Here is a 26,733-nt window from a genome sequence, read left to right on the forward strand (position 1 = left end):
CATTGTTTCTTTTTTCTTATAGATTTTTACATTATCTCCTTTAGGCAATTTGTCTACGCTGAGAAAAATCTCAGCTGAACTTATGTGGTGCAATGTCTTCTACAATCTGTACCAAACGTCTCCTCAGTGCAACTGATGCCATGTCACTCAGTGAAATCCAGAATAGTTCAGTCTGAATCCTAGAGATGGGATTCATCTCTCTCTGGCTTGTTGAGGTGTCAAAATAAAAACACTTCTCCTAGTGTTATAAAACACTGATTTAAGGGGCTGGGGATTTAGCTCAGCAGCATAAGCACCTGCCTTGCAAACAGGCAGTCATGAGTTCGATCCCTGGTACCGATAAAAACAAAAAAGACAAAAAACAAAAAAACACTGATTTAAACTAAATTTGTGAAGTTAATGAGAACATCAAGGAGTACGGAGAAGCAGTTTAATTTTTCTTCACACCAACAGTGAGAAGGAAGGAGACCTGGTAGAGGTCGGGGATGCACCTTACACACAGGTAGGTCGTCCTGGGACAGTGCAGAGCCACCAGGAAAGGATGGTGAGGGAGGTGGAAGAGAGGAGGAGGCAGCACATAAAGACAGATTTGGCAGGGGATCGGCCTGCGCTCCAGCTGAAAATATCATCGTCACTCAGAGGACAAGTGAGACTAAGTTTATGAGCTGATTATGGTGCAGAACTCTATACAGGAATGAGCCGGTCCTCACTCAGGCTGAGCGACATAATCAGCCACTCATCTCCAGTGGTTGCTTCTTGGTTTTCATGTGGTGTTGTCACAGACTTTCAAAGAGTAGAAGACCCCAACCTTCACAGCACAAGTACGCTTTGTATCTGTGTTTACATCCTGAATGAGACTGGCCACTCCCCAACATGAATTTTGTGGTCAAATTCGTATTCAAAGAACACAGTGACAGTTCATTCCTGATGGAAAGGGTTGCAGAGCACCATTACAGAATGGTTTGTGTACGGAGAGTGTAAACAACCTTTTGTATTCCATCACATATTCATACCTACACTTCAAACAAAAGTTTTCTAATATTTCAAAAGATGTGGCAATACATTGTCAAGAAAATGGAGCTAGGAGCTGGCCAACAACAACAATAATAATAGTAATAATAATTGGGTTGTGAAGTCTCTACTTTTTTTTTTTAATATTTTCTACATTACACAGGGGGCTTTCCTATAAATAGGAAAATCTATAGAAACTTTCTCTCAGAAATTTGAAACCAAGACATGGGGAATAAGCACTAGATTGGCATTAGAAATTTGTATGACATCAATACAAAAATAGTGTTAAGTATACATGTTTTAAGTATACATGTGTATATATATATATATATATATATATATATATATATATGCACACATACAATTATCACTTCACCATCTCAGCTTCTGTGTTTCATGCTACTCAGCCAACCTAGAAAACAGAGAAGAATGTCATCAATTTTCGCCCTACCAGCCACTCTTTTGTCATTTCCAAGGTTAGTCAAAGAGATCCAGAGAAACTCTCTCCTGTATCTGGGGCTGAGGCCTCCATGCTGTGCTGTCATGTTTAAAACATCAGCACAGAGCACATCTGTGACTCTTGTTTCTGCTCTACTGGACCTCTGTTGATCTCTCCTAGGAGTGCGGTCTGTTTGGGGTTGTAGAAAAGTCCTCTGATGTTCCCCTGGGTAACTTCAAAGTCAGAAGCATGATTCGGACCACACATGTGTACTTCAGCTGTGAAACAGTGGGGTAGAAGGTGATGGAACCTGGCCAGTGACATAGCCCAGCAGCATGGCGCCTGCCTGGCAAGATCCTGAGTCTGATTCCCAGTGCAGGAAAGAAAGAAAGAGAGAAAGAAAGAAAGAAAGAAAGAAAGAAAGAAAGAAAGAAGGAAGGAAGGAAGAAAGAAAGAAAGAAAGAAAGAAAGAAAGAAAGAAAGAAAGAAAGAAGAAAGAAAGGAAGGAAGGAAGGAAGGAAGGAAGGAAGGAAGAAAGAAAGAAAGAAAGAAGAAAGAAAGGAAGGAAGGAAGGAAGGAAGGAAGGAAGGAAGGAAGAAAGAAGGAAAGAAAAAAAGAAAGAAAGAAAGAAAGAAAGAAAGAAAGAAAGAAAAAGAAAGAAAGAAAGAGAAAGAGAGAAAGAGAGAAAGAGAGAAAGAAAAGGAAGGAAGGAAGGAAGGAAGGAAGGAAGGAAGGAAGGAAGGAAGGAAGGAAGGAAGGAAGGATTACTGCTGTACAAGGACTACTGTAGCGACTCACTTTATTTTGGAAAGAACAAAACTAGGTCTATTACTTCTATTTCTTCCATGTCCTACTTTCTCGCTAATCCCAGTAACTCTTTAATCCAATTTAGCCCCCACAAACAGACTAAACCCCACACAAACCACCACCAGAAGTGACAGAACGGAGGAAAGCTGTCTAGGATATAGGTGCTCACAAACACGACTATAAATAAACTATTGTAGTGTAATTTTTAATTCAAAATATATCTAACTTTAACTCCAGTGATCTTAAGGAAATTTTATAAATTTGTTCCAAAATGTTAAAAAATTGAATGTCCAATCACTTTGGTTCAAAAATACACATTTATTTCCTTAGTTGTTTCGTTCTTTAGGCACCATTGTACATATTTTCTATGTTTAGGGTCTGGAATTGTTTTTCTTCAGGTATGTATTATTGTTACCAATTAAAGTGAGATCTATGTAAGATCTCAAATAGTTAACATGACAGCCTGACACAGTTTGGTATATGTATGTATGTACACACATACACACAGACACACACACAGACACACACACACATACACACACACTGGTGTATATATACACGCACATAGGTATATGCATTTTTTCTTTAGGTTTTTTTTTTTTTTTTTTTTTTTTTTTGAGACAAGACTTTATTAGGTAGTTCAGACTGGCCTTGAATTGACTTTATAGCCCAGGCTGGTCTCAAACTCTCTGATTCTCTTGTCTTGGCCTCCTGAGTGCTGTGATTATAGATGTGACCCACAACACCCAGCATTATGTATAGCTTTGTACATAGAATAATGTATGTATGATTTGTGTATATCTAACTCTATCCATCGCTGTGTATCAGTAGCAACAACATGAATCTAGATGCATGAACAGACCTGTCATTTACTCATAGGAAAACTTGACAACCCCAGTGCTCTGCGGGGTGGCACAATTAGAGTAAAGGTCACTTGGGCAAGCAGGAGGCATGCAGGAAGAAATGGGACCCCAAATTTTGAAATCTGGAGCATCAAGCCTGTGTCCTTCTGAGACAAGGTGAAGAAGACCTTCACTGCTTTGCGATACAAGCAAGTCTTCTGTGGAGCAAAGTGGCTATCATTACCCTAAAAGCAAACAAACACCGAGATCCTTACCTTGAGCATGTAAGCCAAGGGTTCCAGGGGGCAGCAGATCTTACACCTCGGGAGTGACACAGTCTAACCTTCAAGGCTCTGGAGCTGTGCAGGCATCCTTCCACTCAGAAGGGGACAAGTGCCCACTGTGGAGAGCACGACAATGTCCACAAAGCAGGGTGTGTGTGTCTTGTGCACCAGGAGATGCTGGGGGACCCTGGAGATTCAGGTCACAGGAGGGCATGCATTGTCTTTTGGATGCTGCCATTCAATAGCTAGTATTCATCTTTCTCTCACCTGGGGTAGCTCAAATATCCTCTTTAACAATGTTAATTGATTTATAAATAACAAGAGACCCTGCTGTCAAAGAAAGTTTGTGCTTTCTTTCTCATTAAAAGCTTCACAATTCAAGGAAAGAGAGATTCTGGCAGTAAAATAAAATGGAAGAATATAGATACGGAGGCAAACAATCCCTGCTAGCGCACTCCCTGTATTTCAGTCATGCATGATCCTAGCTCCTCCTGTCATCAAATGTCCTTTGCAGTGGAGAGGATGATTTGGGGTTGCTCAGCTTCTGCAGGATCTGACACGGAGATTCCTAGGTGTACGTCAAACCACTTAACCTTATCTCTCTAAAGGGCCAGCTTCGCATTTTTGAGCAGGGCATTGTGACTGCAGTACTAATTTATGATAGTGATTTCAGTGTCAGTGGAGTCAGCATATAGGTGGGCAGGAGACTGAGCAAACACAACAAGACAGGCACTGCCACCCCTCGGCTTAAGGGCATACATCGACACACATTTGTAGCCATGAGAGGAATTAAAAGAAGTCTCCAGAAAGACAAGGTGTCGGACAGAACAACTTTAGAGACTGGGATTCATCAAAAGACAAAACCAGCGACTGAGCTGTAGTGAAGAAAATGAAAATATGCTTAAATATAATGAAAACCAACAAATGAATTTTAGAGCAGGTGAGAAGAGAACTGATTTAGAAAATGTTATGGTTTAAATACTTGATAGAACAGCAAGAGGGATGGCATCACGCCCTGCAGTATCACTGCCATAACCGCTGGTGGAATCGATCCTGGATTAGAACAGCTATCTCTAGTCAGAGTTGCATAATAAGCTATTTTTTCCTGGTTTAAGCTTGTTAGACAAATTTGACATGACTTTATATGAAATTCTCACATATTTCTATGACATTGTTTTTAGGAACATTAATCATCAGAGGTATCTTCAAAATTTCAAAACCATTTGACTTCTAAAATCTTAATAAAATGTTTTGCATACGTGAGTTGGTGTATATAATTTTTCTTTAAAATACAAGTTCACATCAACTTTTTTCCATCAGAAATACTATAACATGAGTTTGTGCTCCAATGGTAAATTAATTGTATATTCTTATTGAGTCAGTGTAATTGCACTTCTAATCACGGTATTTATTTTTCTGTGCAATTTTAAGACATTTAACAGAAGACTAGCAAACATGCTTGTAATATTAATTAATTTTGTTTCTTCTATGTTTCATTCCAAAATTCTTTATTCCTTTTATGTTTCCTTCCAAAATTCAGTAATCATTTGTTATATTTCTGCGTTACAGCAAATCTACTGTAATCTGAAATCAACAGACATTTACAGTTTTCTAATCTTCCTTTTCATATAATTTTCTGTAAATTCTAGTCATCAAAACACAGCATGTTCATAATACTTAAAATGGTGCAACCAATATATTGTACCCAAATAAAAATGCATATGACTTTTTAAGTGAATCTAGATTTCTAATGTATTTTATAAATATTAAAGCAATTTACTCATGTTAATGAATACAGTGATCTTTAAAAACCCCTTCATAATATGGTCTGGTACACATCTGCATGCTGTAACAGAATCTTGTGAGAGTTCCAAGAACAAAGGTCCTTAATTTCCTTTGGAATGGTTATACCTATCAAATAAACAAACATAACAACAATGGATACATAAGTAGTATTCCTTAGTTTAATTTTTCTTGGAAGAAACTACAATGATTGATCTGGTGAAATCAATAGATTTCATTTTATTTTTCAAACAACAGAGAACGTATCAAGCTAAAACATGTAAGAGGAAAAATGATTTTACTTCTGCATACATATAGTCTCCATGAAAGTCGATTTGCCCAGGAACCATTATCACTATAATCTTGCCCTTTCATTCCAAATTTTTATAAATTTTATGGAATATATAATTGGAAAGAAACCAAAGTCTAAAATAACATGCATGTAATACCATGGCTGCCATTGAGATGAAGATACACAATAGTCCTTCTTTGTTCCAATTTGGTTAGACAAGCACCTAAACAGAAAATAGCCTTGAGTTCAAAGTTGGCAACCCAAGAGAACTGGGTCATAATGATGGAGAAACTCATTGTAAAGTTAGCACAAAATGAAATCCACCATGTATTTTTTGCTATCTTCAAGACAGTAAAAGTTTTTTTTTTTTAATTAAAGTGTATTTTTAGGAGTATTTTATCATCCATTTCAATTATGTTTGTTCTTTTTAAAAATATAAAAATAAAAGAGCCAAGAGAATTAAATATGGATCTAGTCTTAGGGATACTTTCTACTTCTGAAATACGTGGACTGGGCTGCCTTTAGGGAACACATATGAAGAATGCCACGGAAGCAACCTTATGATAAGTCATTTGTTTTTCTGTAATGCGCCTTATTGTTTATCTTGTTAGAAACTTGTTGAGCAATTCCACTGCATCTCCTGGCACCTGACAAGAGTCTCATCGGTCATCGCCCGGGCTTTGGCCTACAAACTCTTTTACAGGATTCAGGAGGGATATGGATTTAAATTTTAAACTTGTTTCTGTCAGTGTGACAAATGAACAGCAGCAAATCGTAGGACAATGGTAGAATGTTGAAATGTGTGCCAGAAGTAACAGGTCAATCTTCACGAGCAACCCACGTGAAGAACTTTAAACAGCTTTGAGCTGCACCATGTCTGCGATTTTACATCCCAAGTGCAAAGGCAATTAATGACTTAAGTTTTCAACACTATTGTATTCAGAGATAACAGTTCAGGGAGCGGTAATTACAATTAGATAATCATCTTTGCCCACTGCTGAGAAAGAACTGTCAGTGTGCTTTTTGTGAAGTGTCAGCATCAGATGTGTGAAACTTATTCTCCCAGTTTATTTTCCCTGAATTCATTTAGTTGGTAAACATAGTGTTTCTATATGATTATATTAGTTTTATATCACCATAATATTCCATTGCGTGTATCCATATTTTAATGTTGTTTATATATTTCAGCTGGAAAGAACTAGAACAGATGCGTGCCTTTGGATGAGGTGCACTGGAATAAGGCTGGGGACTCGAGCTAGAATAATCAATGAGGTGCTGTGTGCATCGCTGGAGCGCGAGGCTGGCGACACCCACAGCTGCCTTGCTTGGAAGCCAGGAGCGGAACACAACTGTGTCCGGATGCTTCCTTCCCGGAGTTTTCCTTCCCGACCTTTGGAAGCAGCTTTGCCTGCATAATTGTTCTTAGTAGCAAAATCAGCTTCAAAGTGATTCGACCTTGATACTGTAAAATAGATGTTGGAAGGTATCACTGGAATAATTTCTCATGGACATTTAATAAAATATTTATGGTGTAAAAATTCTAAATTAAATCCTTAAAATTACTATCATGCAAGTATAAAGGAGGAAGTAAAAGCAAATGCCTTTCATAAGCATGGTACAGAGAACCTAGTGAAGAATGACTGAATATTTGAATATTCAGGAATTATTGAATATTTATCTTCACGTCAAACTTCACAGTTTGGCAAACTGAGGTTGCAATTATTTTAATGAATAATTGTCATCATGCTCTGAAGAACACAGTGGTTATTCATTCTTGCAGATTATTCATCTTATAGTAAATTTATATGCATCACAAAAACAACTTCTAATTTATATGTTAGTATGTTTTCATAATAATGTAAGAGCCATCAAGTAGATGAGAAATATTTATTCATTTTTATTAACTCCTTTCAGCTATTCAATTAATAAGTACAGTAAGGAAAAGCAAGTACCAAAAATATGATGCCACAATTTAATACTTTTGTAAAAATGTAAAGATGTTTATTTTCATTTCTATTAAACAAAAATGTTTCTTACAGGAATTCTTTTTCAAATAGAAAATATACTTAATAAGAAAACATCCTCAATGATTTATACTACTGATCCATTAAAATTTCAGTCCTATTAAATCTTATCTTTGTTCATGTAAAGTTCAATATATGGAGCTAAAAGACACTAAAAGATTTATTGTAATTAAATTGATGTCATTAGTATTCTTAAATGGTCTAAAATAGAAGCTACTACACTCAACAATGACGTGGGTGTGTAGAACTAAATTATAGCATCCTATGTATTGGATGGGAGAGAGATAATTCAATTATAGTAAGATAACTCAGGGAACCTGGTTGTATTGTGAGGGTCCTCAAGAAGATCTACAAATGTAAGTACTTTTAGTGACAAGAAACAAAAATGAATGGGACACTTCATAGATACATACATAAGACACAGTGCTTGGCTGGATTTGAGAGTGAAAGAAATTTTTAAAAAATAACTCAGTAATACAAATAAGAGACATGTCTAACTTTACAATGAATAGAAGACCAAATAGCTAATCATAAAAATGTTAAAAGAGCAATTGCTAGTAGATAAGATGACAAATGAGTTTGGTTTTATATTTATATTGTAAAGGGTAATTTTTTTTTCAAAAAAACACTTATGACCTACATAGTTAGTATAATGAATGTTAGTAATGCATATAACCCAAGGTATTCATTACCCTGTATTTTAATTTTTTGATTCGTTAATTCTAGCTATAGTGCATGTATTTAGTTAAAACATTCCCCTATCCTCAATTAATCTAACTGAACTTCTTTCACTATGCCTATAGTGGGTTAGAGTGGAACCTGAATACCTACATTCAAGAGAAAAAAGATGTAAATACCATCATAGCATCTCAGGTCTGGAAAGCATGCGTCTCTGGTTATTTTATTTTTACCTCCCAGAATGTAACACATTGAAGTGCGATTACAACACAATTTGAGTACATCTGTCCAGACCATTATTTTATCTGCTGTCAGCTCTCCTTTTGTAGAGTTTTCTCTACTTATCTTGTTAGTTCCACCAAGCTTGAAATGTAATAATGTTTTTGTGCCATTTTTAAGACTGTTGTTATTAATGGAAGCACACCATGATTCTGTATGTGATGCCTCTGAGCACGCGTCTCCTTGATATTTCCAGCCAACCTTGGCGTTCTCCTCACCAACTCGTTCATTATTCTCCAGCAGTTCGTGTCACACTGGGCCATGCACCACTTCCTTCTCAGATGACAGATTCCATTCTAGAGATAGTTTCCTGAGACACTGGAAAGACTTTTCCAAACATAATGCTGTGTTTAGTTCACAAAGATTTTTGAGATAAAAGAATTAGTTTTAATACATCTAAAATAATAAATCTGGGTACATGCATGGCTTGTCCAAAACTCTGGCAATGTTTTAAATTATATTTATAAATATAAGATGTCAGGACAAAGTTAATTCTTTGAAACTGCTGAATAAATTCAGAACATCCATGCAAAAATAGCAAATTAAGATTTATCATGGCACCATTCTACATGGGGCATGTTCATTAGATCACTCAACCCACACTATTAGCAGCTTTTCTCTCAAGAACAGAACAGCTGAACCTAGTGGCTCCAAACTATAATCCCAGTACTGAGATGTGTGAGGCAGGTGGATCATCATGAATCTGGGCCATTCTGTCCTGCATAGTATGTTTATGGCCAGTCTAACTACATAACAAAGCCTTCCCTTAAACAAATTTACAACTTAGGTATAGATTTATTTTCTTTACTTTATTGGACAAAGAATTTCCCAGATTAGTAGAGTACACTCTGATGGTGGATCACGGAGTGGTGGCCTCAGGGACTACTTATGGTCGCTCTTTCCCTCCTCACTGATGCTGTTCTCATTTGCCACTTGTGGCTGCCACGAACTGAAATGCTTCACTCAGCCATGCCATCCCACTATGACTTTCTGCCTTGGAGGAAGCTGACCACGGACAGGATCCCATGAAGCCTTCAGATAAAATTAACTTTTTTCTTTTAAATTATGCAATTCAGTTATTGTGCCCAGTTCTGGGAAAGCTGATTAATAGAGAAAGCTGGAGAATAGGGATTTGGGGACTGCACATACCTATAGAGTCCAGAGGCCTTTGAAACAGATTTTCAAGAGAAGTTTCCAGAAGTTTCGAGATGTATTCTTGAGAAACTATAGGTTACTGTAGATTAAGCTTAAGAAGTGTTTCTGTTTGGAACTCAGAAGAATAGAATTCTGATAGGAATGCAAACAGCAAAGACCATGATCATTAAGTTTCAGCTGGGAAAAAGGAGTCTGTTGACCAAGACACAAGGGCCCATGGGTATTACACACTTGCTGAAAACTTGTCTTCATTGTGCACATGTCCTGAGACTGAGATTGAGGTTGGCTGGACTAATTAATCTGGTGGAATAGAATTCAAGCTAGCCCAACATTGAAGCTGCACAATGGGCACTGTGGGCAGCTCTGAGCCAGATATATAGTGAAAATCAGGTGCAAAATGTGTAACCAAAGAAGTTAAAAAGTTTCCAATCTTGCAAGAAAGGAAGCAGCTGTAAAGTTAGAACCCAGGAGAGTTTAGTTACTGGAAGATTAGCATTAAAAAGAAGCCAAGTGCTTTGCCTCAGGATACTAGAAAGGATGCCTTGAAGGCATCTCAGGAATTGGCTAAATTTCCCCCAAATATGTTGAAAGACGAAAGATGTAAACCCTTATTTTGAAGACAGCATCTCAACCTCCTGCTATAGCAGGAGGAACTTAGGAAACTGCTTCCTTGGGATTTGTTTCACTGTTCTCATGCTCCAAGCACAAAGAGGCCACTATAGCCATAGCCAAGGGGGGTCTTCAGGTCTGTTCAAACTGGCAACAGACCTTGGTGTCATGTGGTGCTGGTTGACTGGGCATGGGGATTGCAAAGGTTGGGGGTCAAAGAGGTCACTAACCCAGATTTCAAAGGAAGGTCTGAGAAACCATACAATATTCCCCTGAGAGGGCAGTGTGTGAAAGAGTGAAAGTGGGAGCAAAATGCAAAGAACAATCACAGGAGTCAGAGAAAGCAGGAATGTGCAGTGTTTAGCATGGCCGGGTTTGACTTGCTTTGGTCCCATTCCCTTCTGTGGCCCTATTTCTCATTTTTGGGCTGGGAATGTTTGCCCATGCCTAGTGTATGTTGAGACTATTTTACTTCCTTTTTTATTATTGCTCTGTGTCACAGCTAAGATTCTTGCCTTGAATCTCAGATGAAACTGGATTTTTAATAATCCTGGCACTGCTCAGAATTTGCTGACTGTGAGATGGGCTAAACATCACTGATGCAAAGAGGTGGACAAGAGCCTTTGGTGGCTGGGGGCAAGATGCAAAGATTTTGCTTCAGTTTGTCTCTGAAGGTGGAACTTGTGGTAGAAGCAGAGTGCAAGATTATGCCTAACAGGATGTAACATTCTTGTCCCTTAATTCTCCCTTCATTCCGTGCTTCCGGATCACTGTGAGGTAAACTGATTTCTCCCAGAATGCTCTTTTAGATGCCATTTCTGCCTTGGAGTCTGCTTACTACAGATGGCACTTACCGAAACTCTGAGCAAAAATTAAGTCATCTTCCTTTAAATTGCAAAGTTGGGTATTATTTTCCAGCCACAGACATGAGCCTAATGCTGAAGGGAAAGGAAAACTATCTATCATGGTAATATATCACATAGATTTCATTGTGTAATATGAAACATGGTTTCATATAGGAACACACTCAGAAACTGTGACCCTGAAGGATTAAGAATAAAAGTATGAGCAGAACTGATAACCAATTTCAAATAAAAAGATGCTAATACTTGAACTCAATTTTCACTGAGGTTGTTTAATGAGACCAACAATATTTCAACTACAGGAAATGAGCTGAATATGTCATACTAAGTGTTCACAGGTTAGAATTCTACAAAGAAGACAAAAGAATCATCTCGGTGTAACGATACACACAGAAAGGCAGGTGCAAAATAAATTGTGGGATTTATGGGATAAAGTAGAAGTTGCATTCAATAAATTATCTATTTGTAATTTGATTTTATTTCCCCACAATGCAAGAATGTATTTTAAAAAGTTACTAAAAACAGTAATAGATTAGGCACAGGATGGCAGCACAGATGGACAGGGTCACAGGGAATAGTATTGTCTGGTGGACATTTGTCTTTATTTATATATGAGCCATGCTAAAGTATCTCATTAAAATTAATTTACTGACAAATCCTATTTCATAAATGCTTCACCAATACCTGACAGAAATTTGATTCCAGCAGGACATCAAAACAAGGGAATGTAATGAAAATGTACAGCCTTGAGGAGCACATGGAGGATGAGGACTGAAGCTCTGTGGAATTCTGATTCACAACACTGGCAGCAGCAAAAAAAAGAAACAAATTTGAATATAGTATATATCTTTGCTTGATTATAGTGTATAAGTATCAGTTGTTTATTTTCATAAATTACCATAGTTACGGAAGATATTAATAATAGAGAAACTGTATGTGATTTGTAATGAAACTCTGCAGTACCTTACTATTTTTTCAAGTCTAAAAAGTATAAAAATGAAGTTCAATAAAATTGAGGATACTTTTAAAACATATCTATTTTGTCCTTCTATAAAATAATCTGTTATAAACTGAATTTTGTCCCACATCCCAAATTTGTCTGTTGAAACCCTAACCCTATTCATGATCCTGTAAGCGCTACAGGATCTATTTTAATAAACAATTAAGCTTAAATGGGGCTGGACGCATAGAACCCTCAAGGGGGAGACCTGTGGAGAGGACACACAGAGAAACCAAACACTGACCACGTGCAAGCCCAGGAGTGAGACTGGTGAAGAATCAAACCCGCTTGCAGGATAGTCTTGGAGTTCCAACCTCAGTTCTGTGAGAAAATAGATTTTTGTCTTTTAAGCCACCCAATCTGTGCTGGAACACAGATTGTTACAGCAGCCAAGCACTCTGGTATAAATGGAATTGGATAAACACATTGTTTACATTTCCATGCTAATTTATTTGATTCTCAAATACCATTAGGGTTTAGGACAATATACTGACTGTGCCATAAGTTTTAAAATAATACAAACACACACACACACACACACACACACACACACACACACACACACACAATGTGCCAACCAACACAGCAGAGAGAAATTTGTGATAATATTTTTAAATAACTAGTCAAACTAGCTAAAATAAAATAACTATGGCAATCCATGTATTGTGGACTTTTTAAAATTTGCAAGCATTTGCTAAATAATATTTCAGCCTCTGATCATATAATTATCTCACTGCATTCATACTGTTCTGCAGCATCATGCAATGGGTCAGTAATAGGCCTGCCTCATTTAATTAACTTCTCCCTAATACTTACATTGCTTTTAATTGAATATTATTTACTATGCTTAATGAACACATTTACCTACATGAAACCTCAGCCAGAAATTGTGATATTGCAATATAAACTGGCAGTTGTTAAGTGCATGGTCCAAGTATTATACACATCTAAGAAATTTCATATATTAATTAAAATTTTGAAATATATCTGGCAAATGTTAAAACGCAAATGACAGTGTATGAAAATTTTTAATTCTGTAGTTTTGTTACTATAAGTATTGAATTTGTTTTATCATTCATATCATGCCATTTATTTATCAGTAAGTGTACTTATTTATATTTTATTTTTTAATTCATTTAGGAGCAATGTGGAATATGCTTTTATGCTTATATGCATTTGTCAAAACAAACAATTTAAGGCATGAATTCTCCCAAATATTTATTTTTGAAATTTAAAGCCAAGAAATTTACAAATAATTTATAAAATATTTTATCAAAATATTTGTATTTGTTGTCTTTCTCCACACAAGTGGAAGTTAAATGATAAACTCATCATACAAATTATTACTTTGTTGAAAATTCTTTGCAGAGTACATTTAAGCATGCACTTGTTCTCTGTCCAATAAACGGTTTAAAATGATTACAAATTATTACTCTAAAAGGAATTAAATTTTGCATTTTATAATCTTTTCTCTCTTTTGTTAAGAGATAAGCATACATTCACAATAGAAAGAAAGCATTCAGAATCATTACATGGTCAATCTACTGGTTTTCTATCAAAATTAAGGGGATATTTTTTCTTGATTACTTGGTGTTCTGATGCATGTTCAATGTAAGGTTTCTTGCCAGTAGCAGATACACTTGGGAGAAAAGAAGATGAATACAAAGTGTCTACTATAACTTAATATTTAAAATACAATTTTTCTATGTTAAGACAAACATTTTCAGAGTAAAATATACAAGTTGAACGACCATCTTCAAAGACTAAATTAAACTACGGTATTATGGGTTAAAAACTGGTGGTCAATTTAACACCATCTCGACTAAATCGGCGTGGTCCCCCCAAGGCAAGCTGCAGTGCAGAAGAAGGCATGCGGAGGAAGGCTGCAGCATCGCGGGTTCTCCTGTGTTGCTGTTTGGAGCCGTCGGTTCTCCTGGAGGAGCTCGTCCTGCTGGCTTCTCCTGTGTGACTGGACCATTATCATCAGAGGAGCTTGGGGCCTTGTCACTGAGAGTGGCTGGGGTTCACTTTGCAGAAGCTCTGGTCCTTACTTTGAGCATCGCTTCCTGGCTCTGGAGCGGAAGATGTGAGTTGTTTCATCTCCAGGAGAAGCTTGTCACACTGGCTTCCTGATATGAACTCAGTTATTCTCATCATTGGAGGAGCTTGGGACCTCACTGTTGCTGAGGATGGCTGTGGTAATTTTCAGGGGAGCCCTCGTCCTTCTTTTGAGTGTCACTTGTTGGCTCCAGTGCAGAACCCTCAATCAAAGTTCCTTCATCTGCTGGCATAGATTTTCTAGCTTCTACCACTGACTTTTGGGCCTTCTTAATACAGATCCATGAAACAGACTCGCATGACACATTGTTGTGGGCTCTAAATCTCCAGCTGGACTTATGCAGGACATCACTGTGGGATCTAGGCTCTCAGCTAGATCTTCTATGTCTTTAGTGCCATAAACAGATTTCCTTCATTTTCTTGTATTTAACTCTGGGTGACCATCATAAAGTAATATAAATTCTGTGTCCTTTATACAATTGTCTTCCTTGCAACCTCTGACTATAACACATAGCGTATTTTAGCTCCGTGAAAATACCAATAGGAACTTCATGTAGCTCACAATTTTTCTCTACTTTCGGTTATAATATTTTTAGTAATATTGTGATTTGTATTTGTATTTCTCATCTTTTAAAAAATCTAATTTGACCACTGCTTTATTTGTGTGACTATTTTCACAGTTCTGTGTTATTTCACTTTATTGCCTACCAGTTGCATATGCACCCATCACCTGTCATCTATCTCCCATCTATCCATATCTATTGACTGATGGTTTACTAGTGACTTCCATAGGATTCAGAGATCACCTTCTTATATTAGAAGAGGACATACAACAACACAATTTCCACGAGCCCATCCGCAGAGTGTAAGAAGTTTTCAGCAAGATCCTTCAGCTTCTGTCTTTCAGCCTTTATTCCATCACTGCTAAAAACTTTTCTTCTACGTAAGTCAGAAGTCCCCAATGCATTGTGATTTTGTCAAACTGCTTAAATCACCAGAAAATGTTAAAAGAAACTAAATTTTATACTTAATCTTTAATTTACAGTTTATCTCTTTCCTTATTCAATTCTTTACACTATGTCACTATAATTTGTTTTAATAAAAGACTTCTTTTAACATTTTTGTGCTTTTAGTCTGTACAAAAGCTTATGGATTGGATTACTCACTTGGGTGAACTGAATTACTCACTTTTCTATGTTTAAAACGTATGCTGCATTTGTAAAACATGCATTTGATCTTGCTTTAAAATGCAGATTTACTTTCAGCTATTTTCTGCTTCGATATTACTATAATGCATTATATTTGGGAAAGAAATGTGCTCTAAACTATGTGACATATTGATACTGTGGAAACTCTTGGTGCTCCATAGTTTTTCAAAGTTTGTTTGCAAGAGGATGGGAGAGGAGAACAAAACAAATTTAAAAAGGAAAACAAATAGGTAAAGCAAAAGCAAGTAGTAATTCTGTTACAACAAAGCAAATGAAGGATGAATAGCAAAAAGTGGTTCTATTTTGAGTAGAGAAGTCCAGAAAATCTTTCTCTAAGTTCATCAGATGAGTCCAGGAACAAGCTAGAAGGACGCCCTAAGGCAGAACCCTGAGCGTCAGAGCAGGACAGAGCTGGTGCTACCCTGCCAGCATGTCACAAGACCTACACCTAGAAATTGTAAATTAACATAAAAATGTGGATTTACATTCTGGAACACATGGTGAAGGAACCTGTCAAGTATGCAAGAGTTCACTTGTTTATTTTACTGCTAAGCACAGATTTAAACCATGAAATAGTATATTTTTCCTTTTTATCTGTTTGAAATATGCAGACTGTACATATTGTGTAAAGGAACTACATCAACAGTTGTTTATTGTAAAAGACTGGTGAACTAGGATCATCTTTGAAAAAAATATTAAGGAACTTAAATTTTAAAATAAGGTGCTTCACTAAACTGTTTATAAACCACCAAATGAAAATAACTTTTTTTTTTTTTACTTTGACAATTCATGATTAACAGATGGCCTGTTTATCATGTAGGATTTTGGCTTGGCATCAGGACTCATCTCTGAGTACAACTGGATATCACTCGGGAAGCTAGAAAGAGGCTCACAGACATGAAATCTAAAATACCACCTTTCCAGAACCTTCTTCACTTCATATTTATAAAACAAAAGGAATGCTTTTTCTGTAGGAGTATACTGTGCATATTATTTATTCTACAAATATTACTGTTTGATACTAGGAAAATAATCAATTTGTTTTAAGCACTGTATTCATGCACATGCGTTTATGTGTCTTACAGTGCATATGCATATACATGTATGTATATTCACATGCATGTGTTCATTCTTTTCACTGACACCCAAGACTTCCTTTTTACTTGCAAGTATGCAATAGTGGTGAATAACAATAGCAGATCACTGAATCAAAATGAGGTCAGGATCATCTACTCAAACTCTGTAGACGTGCAGGGCTATGGTTTAAAGTACATATCTAAAAGTGTGCCTTCACTGACTTAGTACAGTTGTCTTCTAGGCTGTATGTGTTTTTTGGTTCATTAGCCTGGATTTTAATCAGTATAGATGATAAGAACTTTAAGGTGAATGAATCTGATACTGGAAACATAAAAAGGAGTTGGAGGGAAGGGAAAAAACAAGGAAATTGAAATATGTTATGTACAGGTACCACCACCCTACAGTGAGTGTAATCATGATGCACTGCAAACATGTACTAATAAAAGTGAACCATGATATTGTGAGTTCAATCCCCAGTCCCCCCCAAAAAAAGAAAAAAAGTGAAGCAGAGCAAAAATAGTAAAATGCAACTTGGAAAACATGTGTAATATACTTACAATTTTCCAAATCAGAGTATGTTGTGCTTATTAATTCCAGACTCTCCAACACAGCTCTGGAAATGACCTGACTGTACTGATGCCATGTCTTCTATCACCAGCTGCATTAGTTTCCTAGTACGCTAAAACAGATTTGCTATCTCTGTTTGCATGACATAGTAGCAGGGACATGACCTGGCCCAGCCCTCAGCCCTTCATCACATTAAGCTGAATATAGGAGTTTTCTGCACAAATAATCACATCTGGCAAAAATTAGCATGCTGGAATAGAATGACATACTTCTATTTATGGGAGCTGATAAAACATACAGTACAGACACATTAATGTGAAATTCAGATAAATGCCAGGTGAATGATATTCATCATGAATTATAACTAGTTTTTAACTTCATGACCAAGCCACAATAAAGGAATTTTTGCAAGTGGGAAAGAGACCCAGGGATGGGGTGGGGCAGGACAAGGGAAGCAAGGCTCTGAGCTGCAGACCTGTGTCTGCCAGGGCCCATGAGGTGCATCGCAATGTGCACTGATGAAAGTTGTAAAAGGAAGTGGTCACCTAGAAAGTTACTCGTCAGAGTCTGTAGCTGTGCTCCTAGTGGTGGGTGCATTTTTGCAGTGTATTGTGTAACAACATTTAATTCTGATGTTTTTGTAAACATTATAAAGAGAGAGTTAGATTCTCACTAGGTATCATTTCCCATCCATATATGGATGCTTGCCCTCCCATATTTGAGGTAATTCCAATGTGTAACACTGGGTGATGGTAATACAGTTTAAGTTATAAAATAGGTGACATATACTTTATTCTTGTGTTGTGTAATTGACACAAAGAGAAGCACAATAATATGTTGTTCTACAAAACACTGTCTCTCTAAGAAGATAGTCACTAATACATCATAAAAGAGAAAAAATAACAGTTTGTCAACTTTGTACAGCAATAATTACTCCCAAATAAGGGAATTGAGAATAATTAGGAAAATATAGCCTTATATTAAAAAAACATAAAATGTCAGAAATAAAAGCAAAGACAGTATTGAAAATGATAAATAGAGTGAACAAAATTAGTCAATATTAAAATAGAAACACTAAATCAGCTAGAAGAGAGAATAGGTAGAAACATTGAAGACATAGGTATAGGCAAATACTTTATTAAGACAATCCTGACACACAGGAAATATCACAAAGAATCAACAACTAGGATCTCATCTTAGTAAAACACTTCTGAAAAAGAAACCAGAGTGAAGAGAACCCACGGTGTGGGAAAAATTCAGCCATCTGCTTACCCAAAGGGCTAATGTCTAAAATACACAAAGAGCTGTAAAAAGTCACATCCCCCTAAGTTCAAAGATCCAAAACAAAAATGGGCATCTGAGATGAACATGAACTTCTCAGAAGAAGTATAAACGACAAATAAATTTATGAAAAAATGCTCAGCATTCCTGCTCGTTCAAGAGATGCAGATCAAAACAATGCTGAGTTTCCATCTCAGAAAGAATGGCTGCCATCAACAAATCTGTAACAAATGCTGAAGGGGGTGTGGAGAGAAGAGAATCCTTCTCCACTGTTGGTGGAAGTGTAGACTGGTACAACCACTGTGGAAATCAGTGTGGAAATTCCTCAGAAAACTAGGACTAGAGGTCCCATTGCACCCAGCTATTTCCCTTTTAGGTTTTGTCCCAGAAGAATTAAAAACATCACACCACAGTGATACACGTTCATCCATGTTACAGCAGCTTAGGTTTTAACAGCTAAGTGTTGGAAGCAATCCAAATGTCCATCAACCAAGGAATGCATAAAAAAGTGGTTTTTAAAAAATATAATGTAGTATTACTAGGCCATACAGAAGAATAAATTAAGACAATTAGCTAAATGGATGGGCCTTGGTACTATAATCATAAGTCAAATAAATTGGGCACACATGTAAATATCTCTAGTGAGAGAAACTGAAAGTGTAAATAAGAACCAAACTGTGTAATAGATTCTGTAAAATAGAAGGAAATTATTCAAAAGGAAAAGCAACTAGGGAAGGGGAAAAGAAAAAGGAAAGAAGGGAAAAGAAAAAAAAAGAGAAAAGAAGGAAAAACTGGAAACCGTTTTGTATAAGTGGCAAGAACACAGGGAAGGTGCAGGAAGGGGTACGGAACTGGGAAGAAAGGAATCAAGACGTACCTGTATGAGTTCTGCACAGTGAACATGACCTTTCTGTACACCTCAACTGTACAGTAAACTTAAACAATCAAACAAAAAACCACAAGATTTTATTAGAAAAAGTTTGCTCTATTTAAATTTGTCATTGTGTATCGGCCAGAAATTTTCTTCCTCATGTTAGTGTGACTGTGAATAATTATTTACATTTGTGTGTGTGCATCTTGCATATCACACTACATTTCATTTTGAGAAAAAAAACATATTTCTTATGTGAAAGTTAAAATCTAACATTTTATTTAGTACTTACTGTTAATCATTGTTGTTTTCTATGATCAGTGTCATCTGTGTATAACCTTTCCATGTGTGACCTATAATTTGCAGCCGTTTGTTAAATCACTGCTGCCCCGTGTTTACAGCCAGCTCCATGAGTTCAGTGTTGAAATAATACTGAATTCTTATTCACATGATTTCACTGTTATTATTCCAATGTCCTGTCTTTTCTTTCTTTTATATCCTTTTCTTTGTTATCTCCCTTCAGAGTACAAGAAGAGCTGTTTATTGAATAAAATTCTAGCTCTGAAAAATAACTGGTTTAAGCCCACTTAAGCTTTCAGAGCTGCAGTTTTTGACACTTCTAGGTTAACGTAACCTTGGAGAGTTTGCGCAGAACCGTGGCTCCACTGAGGAGAAATTATTTGTTCCCGATGCAAGAACCTTGTAATTAAATTTACTCCTTTTAATGAGGCCAAGGTGTGAACTCCTTTTTCTCAGCCAGCAGGCTATTGTTTTTAGTATTAATCTAAAAACTGCTTTTTTTTTCTGCTAGAGCAGAGACAGTACTGCACGCAAAAACAGTAGCTGATAATCATAAGTATTTACTTTCTGTAAGTAAGAACAAACCATTCTAACGAACTTGCACAATTACAAACAATATTTTTGTTGATTGATTTACCCAAATATTTAAGGAAATGATAACCAACCGATATATTTCAGCTATCATGTAAATATAAGTAGGACTGATGAAAATATGCTCATGTACTTATGCACTTTTCTTATCTTTGCTTTGGAATTTTGATTATTTCTACAAAAAATTTTTCTATGCATCAGTGACACACAGTAATGAAGAGAGATACTCACAGCCAGCCTCACTAACTCTGGTGTCCTCAGGAGTACTGCAGCGTGGCCTGCCACCAGGGCAGGGTGTGCTGAAGAAGGAAAGCAGGTGAAAGGGATGGCACTGGGATGCTGGCAGAGCCACCAGCCATCCCTTCGCTATCTGGAGGATTTCAAGCTGGGAAACTGAGGCCAGGCCCAGGGAACCGGGAGAGGGGACAGGCTGGGCCAGTCAGCTTTTTATTTTCTTTGTCAGTCACTGGCTCGGGTGAGCTGAAAATAAGCCAGTTTCTCTTATAAGGAAACATTTATTTTTTGAAGGTAAGTAACTCAACAGGAGGTAAAACCCCCGCTTTTCTCTCCTCACTTGAAGGATGTGTCTACGCACTCCTCTCAGTCTGGCTGTAATTCTGTAACCACACAAGAAGTCGGGCGCGATGGGACTCAGCACCACACAAGGCCGAGCAGGAGCCCGGGACCAGCTCGGCTGAGTTCTTGGACAAAAACTCTGATTTCCGGTTACTGGAAAAAAAAAAAAATAACCATTCAGCTCACCACAGAGCCCCGGCCCAGGGCAGAGTGTCTGTTATTAGTACACAGAATCAGCACGTATAAAAAGGGCAACTGGAATAAAAAAGGAAAGTAGAAAGAATTCTGAACTGCAATGCTCACGGCACCACAGTTAAGCGTGGAATTAAAGGATGCAACAGAAAGCCTAAAAGCTAAACGCCTTTAAAGGACTTTTTTGGATAAAGATAATGAGAAGAATGGAAGGATGTACGAGGGCGTATAATGCTGGGTTTTGAATACCGGCTGAAACAGTCGCTTAGATTTTACGAACAATCTTTCTGGGCTGAGGACACAGCTCAGTGGTGGGGCGCATGTCCAGCACGTGAGGGGCCTGGGGTCCACCCAGGATGATGACCACGACATTGGGCTCTTGGGACTTAAGGAATCTGTCGATGCCCACAGTTGTATGAAAAATCAGGTGCATTGTTAACTAAGCAACATGAAACACAACGTGATGTATTTTGGTAGTGTTAAACTGGAGTATTCATAGAAGGAAGGCACAGTGAGATGGAAATTAACGCCGGGCGAAGCACACTGAATGAATGGTGCATTGAAGCGTAATAAAAGATGTATAATTTAAGATAGTAAAAGTGCAAATGAAAATAACAGATATTTTGAAAAAAAATATTAAATTTTGAATAAACAATTAAGTTACAATATGGCGTGTATAAGGTAATTACTGTTTGAAATTCAGCACATATCCAGAAGCAACTTGCAAGATAAAGAAATAATATCACAAAATAATGGAAGAGGGGCTGGGGCATTAGCTCAGCGGCATAAGCGCCTGACTTGCAAGCAGGCAGTCGTGAGTTCGATCCCTGGTACTGATAAAAACGAAAAAGACCCAAAAAATAAATACATAAATAAATAAATAAATATAAAAATAATGGAAGAAAGAAACCTAACAGTTGGGAATTATTTTAGATTATATCTGTGGTAGTAAAATACAAATATTTGTCAGCTACATTTTTATATATATATGTTCATCATAACCCCGAAAACATTCATTAAAGGAACTAAAATAAATTTACAGAAAGATGCTTAATCCTCTACCAATAAATGCAAATAAAATATTAAAAATGATCACGTAACAAAGGTGAAGGCAGAACATGAAAAAGAGTAAAAACAAAAGAAGTAGACTACTTAAATCTTAATATGTCAATAATTAAAATCATCCACATACCAATTAAAAAACTGAGTCTGGCAGAATGGATTAAACATACCCAACTACATTCTGTTTGGAAGAAATATACCCCAAATATTATTACATAGTTAGGAAAAAAGTAAAATAATGATAAAATTTACAACACAAATATTGGAGAAAAAAACTGGAGAGATATTTCAGAAAAGCTATATTCAGAAAAGCTAGGTTTCAGATGAAGAAGTTTAGCATGCACAAGAAGATATATTAAAAAATAATGCAGTGGTAAATTCATGGTAAAAATATAACAATCTTCACCTTGCACAATATCAAACAAGAGACAAAAGAATGCAGTATAAAAGGATGCAGTATAAAAAGCTTAAACTGAATAGGTTAGGATCATACATGCTTATTAATTTTAACCAAACATGTCTAACTCAGCAATAAACATTACAATACTTGAAATTTCCAGCACTTATGTTCTGTTTTAATTAAAATATAAACAAGATTAGAATATTAAGGAACATTAAAAATAGTACCCCTTGTGGATTACAGTAATATTTACACAGGAAACATAGAAAGTATAAATATAAATGTTGAGATGAGCTCTTCTACCTCAAAGAACCTTTAGAACTTGCTATCTGGTTATATGTGAGTATTGGAAAAGTGAATTTTTCAAGTAATTTAAAATATCTACACTGAGCATCAATAATCATTTCATATCCATACCACATGGGTCTATGTTGTAGTCAGTTTGAAAGGGAAATAATTTAATGCAGGATACATAATTCATAGATTTATTTTATAATAGTAACCCAAAGAGTCAAATACAAAAATGTTCAGAAAGTCTATCCACATGCTAAAGACCCAAGGATTACAGCTGAGGGCCTGGATCCCACAGGAGTGTCCTGCATGAGTTCAGCTGAAGACCTAGAGCTTATGGCAATGCCCCCACGAGTCCAGTTCGAGGCCCAGAGCCCACAACAATAACTCATGTGAGACAATTTCATGGATCTGTGCTGGGAAGGCCCAGACCTCAGTGGTGGAAGCTAAAAGTCAGTGCCAGTGGGCTCAAGGATCTGCACCAGGAAGCAATGTTTAAAGCAAGGACCAGAGTTTCGCCCAAATTGGATCTCAGCCATTCTCAGAGACATCAATGTCCCGGGCCACTTTCATATTGAGAACAGCTGCATTCATATCAGGAGAGAAGCTCAGCAAGCCCCAACAGGAGAACCATCAGCAACAGGAGAAGCAACAACACCCATCTCTTCTAACTCTCCAGTTCTCCTTTTAATGTCATTGGTAGTAATCCACAGGTGAGCCATTCACACCCATCACCATGCCGATTCAGTTCAGCTGGGTGCTACAAGTTGGTCACCCGCTGTCAATACTCCAATTATAAAAATATAAGTGCACACACATTTTATAAATAATAGAATTGTGCTATGGCTTCTCAGAATTCATGAGTCTTGGTTAGGAGTGAGAGTTGAGGAGGTGAAGTGTAAATAGCATTTCAGTAAAGTTGCGATAGAGAAAAACACTCAATAAAGTAAAATTTCTCTGAGTAAATCAATAGAAGAATCTGAACAAACAAAATTTGTCAATTGGCACATATTTCCGTATAACTTTAATGCTAATCAACTGATAGATTCTTCCCTATTAGTTTGAACTTAATTTTTATGTTTGCTCTTATTGCTAAATTGGGATTAATCCTAACCTATCCCTAGTTCTAACCCTAACCCTAACCCTAACCCTAACCCTCTCACATCCTCTTGCCCTTTCCCTATCCTTTGTCCTCCTTTTTCAAGCCCCATCTTTTCCTCAGTTCTATCTATTCAGGTTGCCTCTATCTACACTAATTATTAGGCTCTTCTCATCATGATGTCTATGATCTCACAAATTATAGTTTTGAAAATGTTCACAGTAAAAGCTGTCAGTCTATCACTGTAGTATTTTATTTTAAAATCTAAATTAGAAATTTTTGGGTTTTGTGGTGGTTTCTTAAGAGTACTGGGCTGTGAATTTGTCATTTTTGCTTCCTTTGAGTTTTATGCTATGGTCCTTTTACAAAGAAGCTTCAGATATTTATATGATATAGAAAAAAATAGCACCAGACCATTGTTTGCAATGATATAAAATAAAATTTTTCATACTGTTAATATGAATTTTCACCCATCCAAAGAAAATTCTGATCCCAGGTGATGTTCTTGTAAATTCATCACAATAATATGTGATTTATTTAATGATATGGAAATAGTCTGAGGAAACTCTTGAAATGTGTCATGAAATTTCTTATATAGTAAGATCATAAAACTAGTTTAACTGTTACAAAAAACAAATCATATTTTTTCCAGAAAGAACAGATGCATAATTTCTCTTATTTTTTTAGCAAATGAGACTTACTGTTTTTAAATTCCATAAAGGATTTTATATATTTTTTATTTATTACTGTCAAAAATATTATTTATTGCATTCAAATATACTTTCATTATTTTTTTGGTTTGTTTCCTATGCCTTTTGAGCTTTCTGCTACTCATATTTTAGCATTCATTACTGTGGATATGATGCATTCACCAATTTATTCTAGTGTAAAACAAAACAAAATAAAAATTTCTGACAGCAACTTCTTTTAATTACATACCTCAGGCATGTCACAATTATTGTTTGGATTTGAAACTCTTCAACATTTCCCTTTTTTAAAATTAATTCGTATGTGTACTTTAGCTTTTTATTAACTTTTTGGCACAATTTAGATACACACTATGGTCATATATCACAGGGAATTTGTACCTGTACACAGCGTATCTTGTTTCCTCTATTTTTTTCAAACCCCTCCATCCCTTAAACAACTATTCTCCTCATTTACAAAGATTTGTGTTCATTTTATCCTTCTTTAAGTTTTTTCTTCCTTCGTTCCTCTCCCTCTGCCCCTCCCGAGTTCCCTCTTTTGAACTATTTCTTCCTGTTTCACTCTATGTGGCACTTTCACTCTATTTGGTACTTTTTTACACTTTCAGTTTCTCACACCAAGAAATAATGAAATATTTACACATGTGTGTCTGACGTGTTTCACTTACAGCATGTTTTCAGGGTACATCCTCTTAGGAATGTTTCAAGTTTGTCCTTTTTTATGATTACTGTTCCTTTTTTTTTTTTTTTTTTTTTTTCTTTTTTTTAAGAAAAAGAGAAAACCTGACCTTGTTATGCATTCATTGACATTTGGACTGTTTCTAAGATTTAGCTGTTACAAATTGTTCTGCTATAAACATGGGTGCACATATACTGCTGTAGTATGATGTTTTTAATTCTTCCAGGACGATGCCCAGAGGAGATTGCTACATGAAATGGGACCTTTACTACTAATTAAAAAAAAAAAAATTGCACTGATTTTCACAGTGGTTACACCAGTCTACATTTACACCAACAATGAAAAAGCGTTCTTTTTTCCTTTGGCCCACCAGCATTTCTTATTAGATTTCTCAATAATTTCCATTTTTTCAGAGTGAGGTGAAATACCAGCATTGTGTTGTAGAGACCAGAAAAATGAAGAGATCACTTGATTTTTGAAAATGGACATACTCCCCAAAGTGCTGTACAGATGTAATACAATTCCAATAAAAATACCATTGGCAATCTCACAGAATTGCAGAAAATATTCCTATAATTCATTTGAAGTAGAAGAGTCCCAAAATAGAAAAAAAAAAAATCTAGTCAACAAAAAACAAAGCATGAGACATCAAAATCTCTTACTTGAAATTATACTACAAAATCACTGTGATAAAACAACATAGTACTGGCCAAAAAACAAAACAAAACAAAACAAAAAAGAAAGAAAGAAAAAAGTAAGTCAGATCTGAGGGCAAGTGGAACAGAGAAGATCCAGAAACAACTTCATGTACACTCAGTCACCTTATCTTTGGCTAAAGGGCCAACCATGTTCCCTGGAAGAAGAAAACCTTGTTAATAATTGTGTTGGACAAACTGACTTTCCACAGGCTGCAGAACAAAACTAGACCAATTTCTATAATCATGCACTCAGTGAAAATCAAAATGGGTCAAAGACCTAAGCATTAAAACACACACTAAATCCTTTATCAGAGCGAATACGTAGAACACGTAAAGACAGATGTAGGCAAAGATTTCATGAACAAAACCCCAACTGCATGGGAAATAGTACACAGAATCAATAAATGGGATCTCACCCTATTAAAAAGCTTTTCCACAGCAAAAGAAATTACCAATAAGAGCCAGGGTTTTAGTTCAGCAGCGAACTGCCTGCCTGGAAAGCACAAGTTCAATTCCTGATTACACTTAAAAAAAAGAAATTACTAATAAAATGAAAAAATATAACCCACACATTGATAAAAAAATAAATTTAAGCAGTTGTCCCTCTGACCTAGGACTAATATCTAGAACACATAAAGAATTGAAAAAGATTAGACTCTCCCAAATTTAAAGACTCAATTCAAAAATGGACATCTGAGATAGAAATACAACTCTCAGGAGAAGAAACACAAATGACAAATATATATATATATATATGAAAAAATGTTCAACATCACTTGTTACTCAACAAATGCAATTTTTTTTTTTTTTTTTTTTTTTTTTTTTGCGACAAGGTCTCACTATGCGTTCAGGTTGGCTTTGAACTTGCTCTACAGCCTAGGCTGGCTTCAGACTCACAGTGATTCTCCTGCGTCAGCTTCCTGAGTGCTGGGATTTCAGGCATGTACCACCACACCCAGCAAGATTATTCCTTATCATGTTTAATACTCACCTGTTTTAGTGAATTCCGGG

The sequence above is a fragment of the Cavia porcellus genome, unplaced genomic scaffold, assembly GCF_034190915.1.
Source record: "Cavia porcellus strain 051 isolate PalLab524CR breed Dunkin Hartley unplaced genomic scaffold, mCavPor4.1 scaffold_12, whole genome shotgun sequence".
NCBI lineage: Eukaryota > Metazoa > Chordata > Mammalia > Rodentia > Caviidae > Cavia > Cavia porcellus.